Below are 10,109 nucleotides of genomic sequence, written 5' to 3'. Positions count from 1 at the left end.
GTCAGGTGCATTGGCCACGCTAAATTGCCCCTTAGTGTCCAAAGACATGCTGGTCAGGTGCATTGACCATGCTAAATTCTCCCTGAGGACATGCGAACAGGTGCCGGAGTGTGGCGACTTGGGGATTTTCACAGTCGATTCATAGAGATTTACAGCATGGAAACAGGCCCTTTGGCCCAACATGTCCACACATCCCAGTTTTCACCAATAAGCTAGTCCCAATTGCCCGTATTTGGCCCATATCCCTTTATACCCATAGAAATCATATAATCCCTAATGTGCAGAAGGAGGCCATTTGGCCCATCATGTCTGCACCAATCACAATCCCACCCAGACCCTAACCCTGTAACCCCACCCATTTATCATGCTAGTCCACCTGACACTAAGGGGCAATTTAGAATGGCCAATCAACCTAACCTGCTCACCTTTGGACTGTGGAAGGGAACTGGAGCACCCGGGGGAAACCCACGCAGACACGGGGAGAATGTGCAGACTCCACACAGACAGAGACCTGAGGCTGGAATTGAACCCGGGACCCTGCCGCTGTGAGGCAGCAGTGCTAACCACTGTGCCACTGTGCAGCCCATCTTACCCATGTAACTGTCTAAATGCTTTTTGAAAGGCAAAATTGTACCCGCCTCCACTACTGCCTCTGGCAGCTCGTTTGCAATAAGTGACTTTTCAACAAAATTAATTTAATTGCAGAGTTAATATAAGCCTACTTGTGACCAATAAATAAAATTTAATCTGTAAACGGTGCCATCTTTGATGAAGAGTAAGATAAAAGCAAAATACCGTGGATGCTGGAATCTGAAATAAAAACAGGAAATGCTGGAAAAACTCAGCAGGTCCGACAGCATCTGGGGGGAGAGAATAGAGCAAATGTTTCAACTCTGGATGACCCTTCGTCAGACTCAAAGCATTGTCTCTATTCTCTCTTCTGTCTGTGTGGAGTTTGCACATTCCCTCCGTGTCTGTGTGGGTTTCCTCCGGGTGCTCCGGATTCCTCCCGTAGTCCAAAGATCTGCAGGTTAGGTGGATCGACCATGATAAATCGCCACTTAGTGTCAGGGGGACTAGCAGGGTAAATGTGTGGGGTTAAGGGGATAGGGCCTGGGTGGGATTGTTGTCGGTGTAGGCTCGATGGGGCAAATGGCCTCCTTCTGCACTATAGGGATTCTATGATTCACAGATGCTGTCAGACATGCTGAGATTTTCCAGTATTTTCTGTTTTTGATAAAGTTATACCTCCTAAAGTAAACAGACAGTGGAAACAGAAGGTCCCTTATTTCATAACAAAATGGTGATTCTCGAACCACTGCCCAGAATCGACAGTCAGAAAAGGAACTTTGCTGTTAAATTAAAGTACTGTGTTCAGTGACGCACGTTAAAATAATCTGGGTCAAATACCTTCAATTCACAATTTTGATTACACAATACTGATTACACAATACTGATTACACAACATTGATTACACAACATTGATTACACAACATTGATTACACAACATTGATTACACAATACTGATTACACAGTATTGATTACACAATACTGATTACACAACATTGATTACACAATATTGATTACACAATATTGATGACACAACATTGATTACAGGAATGATTACACAACATTGATTACACAATATTACAAAGAACAAAACAGCACAGGAACAGGTCCCTCGGCCCTCCAAGCCCGCGCCGCTCCCTGGTCCAAACGAGACCATTGTTTTGTATCCCTCCATTCCCACTCCGTTCATGTGGCTGTCTAGATAAGTCTTAATCGTTCCCAGTGTATCCGCCTCCACCACCTTGCCCGGCAGCGCATTCCAGGCTCCCACCACCCTCTGTGTAAAATACGCCCTTCTGATATCCGTGTTAAACCTTGCCCCCCCCCCCCCCCCCCCGCCCCCCGCCTCATCTTGAACCTATGACCCCTCGTGAACGTCACCACCGGCCTGGGAAAAAGCTTCCCACCGTTCACCCTATCTATGCCTTTCATAATTTTATACACCTCGATTAGGTTACCTCTCATCCTCCGTCTTTCCAATGCGAACAACCCCAGTTTACCCAATTTCTCCTCATAACTAAGCCCTTCCATACCAGGCAACATCCTGGTCAACCTCCTCTGCACTCTCTCTAAAGCCTCCACGTCCTTCTGGTAGTGTGGCGACCAGAACTGGGTGCAGTATTCCAAATGCGGCCGAACCAACGTTCTATCCAACTGCAACATCAGACCCCAACTTTTATACTCTATGCCCCATCCTATGAAGGCAAGCAAGCCATATGCCTTATTCACTACCTTCTCCACCTGTGACGTCACCTTCAAGGATCTGTGGACTTGCACACCCAGGTCCCTCTGCGTATCTACACCCTTTATTGTTCTGCCATTTATCGTATAGCTCCTCCCTACGTTAGTTCTACCAAAATGCATCACTTCGCATTCATCTGGATTGAACTCTATCTGCCATTTCTTTGCCCAAATTTCAAGCCTATCTATATCCTTCTGTAGCATCTGACAATGTTCCTCACTATCTGAAAGTCCAGCCATTTTCGTGTTGTCCGCAAAGTTACTGATCACCCCAGTTACACCTTCTTCCAGATCGTTTATGTATATATCACAAATAGCAGAGGTCCCAATACAGAGCCCTGCGGAACACCACTCGTCACAGGCATCCAGCCGGAAAAAGACACTTCCACTACCACCCTCTGTCTTCTGTGACCAAGCCAGTTCTCCACCCATCTAGCCACCTCCCCCTTTATCCCATGAGATCCAACCTTTTGCACCAACCTACTATGAGGGACTTTGTCAAACGCTTTACTAAAGTCCATAGAGACGACATCCACGGCCCTTTCCTCGTCAACCATTCTCGTCACTTCTTCAAAAACCTCCACCAGGTTAGTGAGGCATGACCTCCCTCTCACAAAACCATGCTGACTATCGTTAAGGAGTTTATTCCTTTCTAAATGCGCATACATCCTATCTCTAAGAATCCTCTCCAACAACTTCCCTACCACAGACGTCAAGCTCACCGACCTATAATTTCCCGGGTTATCCTTCCTACCCTTCTTAAATAACGGGACCACATCAGCTATGCTCCAATCCTCTGGGACCTCACCTGTGTCCAGTGACGAGACAAAGATTTGCGTCAGAGGCCCAGCGATTTCATCTTTCGTCTCCATGAGCAGCCTTGGATAGATTCCATCAGGCCCTGGGGATTTGTCAGTCTTTATATTCCTCCCTTGTAATGGAGATTTTCTCTAATGGGTCAACACTCCCCTCCGAGACACTCCCAGTCAACACATCCCTCTCCTTTGCGAATGCAGGTGCAAAGTATTCATTTCGGATCTCCCCTACTTCTTTGGGCTCTGAAGCATAATTCCCCACTTTTGTCCCTGAGAGGTCCGATTTTTTCCCTGACAACTCTTTTGTTCCTAACGTATGAATAAAATGCCTTGGGATTCTCCTTAATCCTGTCTGCCATGACATTTCGTGACCCCTTTTTGCCCTTCTAATTCCTCGTTTGAGTTCTTTCCGACTTTGTATTTCTCCGGAGCTCCCTCTGTTTTTAGCTGCCTGGACCTAACGTACGCCTCTCTTTTCTTTTTCACCAATCCCTCAATTTCCCTGGTTATCCATGGTTCTCGATTCCTACCTTTCCTATCCTTCTTTTTTACAGGCACATGCCTATCCTGCAGCCCTATCAAATGTTCCTTAAAAGACGCCCACATGCCAGATGTGGATTTACCCTCAAACAGCCTCTCCCAATCAACAGCTGCCAATTTCTGCCTAATCCCACTTAAGTTAGCCTTCCCCCATTCCAACACCTTACCCTTGGGACACCACTCATCCTTTTCCATCACTATCCTAAAGCTAACAGAATTGTGGTTATTTTTGCCACATGTTCCCCTACCGAAACTTTGAAGACCTGACCGGGCTCATTCCCCGTTACTAGGTCCAGTATAGCCCCTCTCTAGTCGGGCTATCTACATATTGTTCCAAAGAACCTTCCTGTACACATTTTACAAATTCCTCCCCATTCAGACTCCCAGCCCTACGCGATTTCCAGTCTATACCAGGGAAATTGAAGTCTCCCACTACAACAACCCTATTTTTCCTGCACCTATCCATTATCTCCTGACATATCCGTTCTTCCACTTCCCTTGAGCTGTTGGGGGGCCTGTAGTATACCCCCAACATATTGACAGCTCCCTTCCTGTTTCTGAGCTCCACCCACAGTGACTCGTTACACGACACCTCTGAATTGTCCTCCCTCTGCACCGCTGTAATACGCTCGCCAACTAATACTGCTACTCCCCCACCTCTTTTGGTCCCTCCTCTGTCTCGCCTAAAACACTTGTACCCCGGAATATTCAGAATATTGATGACACAACTTTGATTACACAATATTGATTCCACAACATTCATTACACAACTTTGATTACACAACATTAATTACACAATACTGATTGTACAATATTTATTGCACAATATTGATTACACAACGTTGCTTACACAATACTGATTACACAATATTGATTATACAACATTCAGACAGACAGTGAAGAAATATAAACGGCATCAGAATCTCTGTAAACTACACAGTTTCCTTTAATTGACTGGTACTGGAGTATGAAAAGACAACAATGTGACCAGCACATATTCACTTGGCAAAAGCGAGTCACAATCTAAGAGATGTATCAAAAAAGAGTGCATTATACATGCTGAATTCCAAGATCACAGCATTGCCGTGAACCATCGAACCCACGGCAGTGCAGAAGGAGGCCCTACGGCCCATCGAGTCTGCACCGACTCTCTGACAGAGCATCTTATCTGCATTGGAATGATCCGGGTACATGTTTTCTTGAAAGACCAAAGTTAATATTTAAATGTGAAGACCTGAACGCCTCTCAATGCACAAATATTGTTCGTTTCAACATCATTTCCTGCAAACTTTAACATAAATCTCTTTGTTCTCTATCAGGATATGTCCCTAAATATTACAGTGAGGGTAACAAACTTCATTGAACTTTTTGCCATTCATCTCCTCCAATAAATTCGTGAGGTGATTGATTAAGCGCTAAAATAATTCACTCAGTTTGTTTCAAGCTTGAGAATACTTGAAACATAGAGTGCAAAATCACTGGGGACTTCATTGGGGCAGCACAGTGGTCAGCACTGCTACCTCACAGCGCCAGGGACCCAGGTTCGATTCCCGGCTTGGGTCACTGTGTGGAGTTTGCATGTTCTCCCCCTATCAGCGTGTGTTTTGTCCGGGTGCTCCGGTTTCCTCCCACAGTATGAAAGACGTACCGATTGCAGTGCAGAAGGTGTCTATTCGGCCCTTCACGCCTGCACTGACCACAAACCCACCCAGCCCCCATGCCGGTAATCCCTATTTACCCTTGCTAGTGCCCCCTGGCACTTAGGGGGAATTTAGGCATGGCCAATCCACCTAACCCGCACATCTTTGGAGTGTGGGAGGACGCTGGGGCACCCGGAGGAAACCCACGCAGACACGGGGAGAACGTGCAGACATCACACAGACAGTGACCCAAGTTGGGAATTGAACCCGGGTTCCTGTGCTGTGAGGCAGTAGTGCTAACCATTGTGTCACCGTATGGCCCAGTCATTCACTGGCGCTTGAGACCTTGCAATTTAATCAGAACCTGTCTGATACAGTAAACAATAAATCACATTCTAAAAGATTTATCACAAACTGTGCATCAAATGCTGCTATCCCATAGTGTTTAGCACTGCTGCATCACAGCGCCAGGGACCTGGGTTTGATTCCTGGCTTGGGTCAATGTCTGTGCTGAATCTGCATGTTGATATAGAATAGTCATAGAATCCCTACACAGCAGAAGGAGGCCATGCAGCCCATCACATCTGCACCGACCACAATCCCACACAGACCCTGTCCCCGCAACCCCACATATCTATTCTGCTAATCCTCCTGACACTCAGGGGTAATTTAGCATGGCCAATCCACGTAACCCAGACATCTTTGGCGTGTGGGAGGAAAGCGGAACACCCGGAGGCAACCCATACAGACAGGGGGAGAACATGCAGACTCCGCACAGAGAGTGACCCAAGGCTGGAATTGAACACGGGTCCCTGGTGCTGTGAGACGGCACTGCTAACCACTGTGCCACCGTGCCGCGTTGTCCCCATGTCTGTGTCTCCATGGGTTTCCTCCGGTGCTCTGGTTTCCTCCCACAGTCCGACCGACGTGCTGGTTAGATGCATTGGCCATGCAAAATTGTCCCTCAGTGGAAGAGCAAATGTAGGGGGACGTATAAAATAAATGGCAGAGCCATCAAGAGTATAGAAACACAGAGGGACCTCGGTGTGCAAGTCCCCAAATCCTTGAAGGTGGCAGTAGATTTGGAGAAGGTGGTGAAGAAGGAATATGGTATGCTTTCCTTGATAGGACGGGGTATGGAGTATAAAAGCTGGAGTCTGATGTGGCAGTTGTACAGAACGCTGGTTAGTCCACATTTGGAGTACTGCATCCAGTTCTGGTCCCCGCACTACCAGAAGGACGTGGAGGCTTTGGAGAGAGTGCAGAGAAGGTTTGCCAGGATGTTGCCTGGTATGGAGGGTCTTAGATATGAGGGGAGATTTGGTAAACTGGGCTTGTTCTCCCTGGAAAGACGGAGAATGAGGGGCGACCTAATAGAGGTGTACAAAATTATGAAGGGTATAGATAGGGTGAACAGTGGGAAGCTTTTTCCCAGGTCGGAGGTGACGATCGCGAGGGGTCACGGGCTCAAGGTGAGAGCGGCGAGGTATAACTCAGATATCAGAGGGACGTTTTTTACACAGAGGGTGGTGGGGGCCTCGAATGCGCTGCCAAGTAGGGTGGTGGAGGCAGGCACGCTGACATCGTTTAAGACTTACCTGGATATTCACATGAGCAGCCTGGGAATGGAGGGATACAAACGAATGGTCTTGTTGGACCAAGGAGCGGCACAGGCTTGGAGGGCCGAAGGGACTGTTTCCTGTGCTGTACTGTTCTTTGTACTCGAACAGGTGCCGGAGTGTGGCGACTATGGGATTTTCACAACGTCATTGCTGTGCGAATGTAAGCCTACATGTGACACTAATAAATAAACTTATCTCAAACAATGACGAGACAGAGTACAGGAATGAGATCGGGAATCTGGTGAACTGGTGCAGCCACAGTCATCCCTCCCTCAATGTCAGCAAAATGAAGGAGATTGTCATCGACTTCAGGAAGCGTAAAGGAGAACATGCCCCTGTCTACATCAATGGGGACGAAGTAGAATGGGTCGAGAACTTCAAATTTTTAGTTGTCCAGAACACCAACAACCTGTCCTGATCCCCACATGCCGACACTATAGTTCAGAAAGCACACCAACGCCTCTTACTTTCTCAGAAGACTGAGGAAATTTGGCATGTCAGCTACGAATCTCAGTAACTTTTACAGATGCATTCTTTCTGGTTGGGTCACAGCTTGGTATGTCTCCTGCTCTGCCCAAGACTGTAAGGAACTACAAAAGGTTTTGAATGTAGTCCAATCCATCACACAAACCAACCTCGCATCCATTGACTCTGTCTATACTTCCCGCTGTCTCGGCAACGCATCCAGCATTATTAAGGACTCCACGTACCGGGGACATTCTCTCTTCCACCTTCTTTCTTCGGGAAAAAGGTACAAAAATCTGAGGTCACGTACCAATCGACTAAAGAACAGCTTCTTCTCTGCTGCCGTCAGACTTTTGAATTGACTTACCTCGCATTTCGTTGATCTTTCTCTGCACCCTCGCTATGACTGTGACACTACATTCTGCACTCTCTCCTTTCCTTCTCTATGTTTTGTCTGTATAGCGCGCAAGAAACAATACTTTTCATTATATATTAATAAATATGGCAATAATAAATCAAATCAAATCCAGATAAGCTGAAAATTAAGCTCACATCAATTGTGTGAAGCCCTTTCAGTCCCAGCAAGTCATTTGCAGTTGTCTTATCTACCAAACGGTCGCTACTTATCCGTTTGAGACATTAATATTCAAAAGAAAACAAGAATAAATGACCTTCTTGTTGCCAGGATGTGAGATTTAGTGTTGATCTAAAAGGTAACTCAGTAAAAAGAAAGGTAATTCCACAAGAAAACCAGATGAATGGGAAATCGAATAGCTTTTTCCATAATTCACACAGACCCATAATTTGCAAAATCGTGGTTATATGATGCAGTCATATAACAAAGTGAATTTTAAATTGTATCTCTGCAAATCATCTTAATTTGGATTGCTCATCCACACAGACCACGATTCCAGCTATGGAAACTCTTTTAATTCATATCATTCATTATATTCTCTCTCTCTCTCTCTATATATATATATATATATTTGTTCACCCAACAATAATAAGATCAGATAGTCTGAGACTAGGTGACACAGTGGTTAGTGCTGCTCCCTCACAGCGCCAGAGACCAGGGTTCACTTCCCGGCTTGGGTTACTGTCTGTGCGGAGTCTGACTGTTGTCCCCCATGTCATAGAGTCAGAGAGGTTTACAGCATGGAAACAGGTCCTTCAGCCCAACTGGTCCATGCCACCTTTTTTTAACCACTGAGCTACTCCCAATTGCCTGCATTTGGCCCATATCCCTCTCTACCCACCTTACCCATGTAACTGTCTGAATGCTTCTTAAAAGACAAAATTGTATCCGCCTCTGCTACTGCCTCTGGCAGCTTCTTCCAGACATTCACCGCCCTCTGTGTGAAAAAATTGTCCCTCTGGGCCTTTTTGCATCTCTCCCCTCTCACCTTAAAGCTATGTCCTCTACTTTTGGAGTCCCCTACCTTCGGGAAAAGATGTGGACTATCTGGGGCGGCACGGTGGCACAGTGGTTAGCACTGCTGCTTCACAGCACCAGGGACCCGGGTTCAATTCTGGTCTCGCGTCACTGACTGTGTGGAGTTGGCGCATTTTCCCTGTGTCTGCGTGGGTTTCCTCCGGGTGCTCCGGTTTCCTCCCACAGTCCAAAGATGTGTGGGTTAGGTTGATTGGCCATGCTAAATTGACCCTAGTGTCAGGAGAATTAGCAGGGATATGTGGGGTTATGGGAATATGGCCTGGGTGGGATTGTGGTCGGTGCAGACTTGATGGGCCGAATAGCCTCCTTCTGCACTCCAGGGATTCTGTGATTTGATGTTTAACACAGAAGTGAATTTGAAACATTATTTCTGTTTTCCTCCCCAGACAAACACGTTCTTTCCTGGCTGGTCTTTCGGGACGTGGTTGTTGTTTGCGCTTAGAATCTGCTTCAGCACTTGATGTAACATCAATCCAGTAGTTGCATAAGCAGTAACACCGAAGACATCATTGTAGAGGACATCAACTCACTTCCTGCGAGCTTCATTGCAGCTGAATATCACATGAAGCAACTAGAGCAGCATCACCTTCTGAGAAATGAAGACCGGAGTGCGATTGTAAACTATCAACATTTTTAAAAGCTGAAGGAGACATTCGACCTCCGGCATTTGTTGAAACTTCTTTTTGTAAAAGTCTTTGAAGAACAATGAGCTAAACTGTCGTGGAAACTGCATTTTATTTCAGGATTTGAATATTTCAAGCAGCCTCATTGTAAGGTATACTAGTTCCTCAACAGAAAACAGAAGATTCATTCCTGAAAAATTACACTGTGCATCACATCATTGAGTTGACAGCAAATTAGCATCATGACATTGCTGTTTTAACGGGGGAATCTGGCCGAAAAATCTCTTATTTATAATATCGTGCGGAATAAAAAAAGACATTCCTTCTCATTTTAAACATCGCCATTCCGTGAAACATGGGAGCTAAAAAAAACATAGCACGGGAGATATTCATGACGATGCTTTGACCGTCAGGCTCCCTTCTCATTTCTCATTCTGAAACCATCCAGTAAATCCCGGTGGCCACATGATGGTTTTGCCTTGTTAAATGTTGCATTATTTTGGGTTGAATGGAATCCAGTGGTTCAGTTCCGTTTTTGCATTGGCTTCAAGCGGATCGAGTTTATACAGCTTTACATTCCATGACATGACTTGAGCTGAGCTCAAAGCAGGTTGGACGGTTGAGTTCAGTTGAACGCTAAG

The sequence above is a fragment of the Mustelus asterias genome, unplaced genomic scaffold (genome assembly GCF_964213995.1).
Source record: "Mustelus asterias unplaced genomic scaffold, sMusAst1.hap1.1 HAP1_SCAFFOLD_43, whole genome shotgun sequence".
NCBI lineage: Eukaryota > Metazoa > Chordata > Chondrichthyes > Carcharhiniformes > Triakidae > Mustelus > Mustelus asterias.
The sequence above is the reverse complement of the archived record's forward strand: the minus strand, read 5'-3'. Positions refer to the sequence as shown.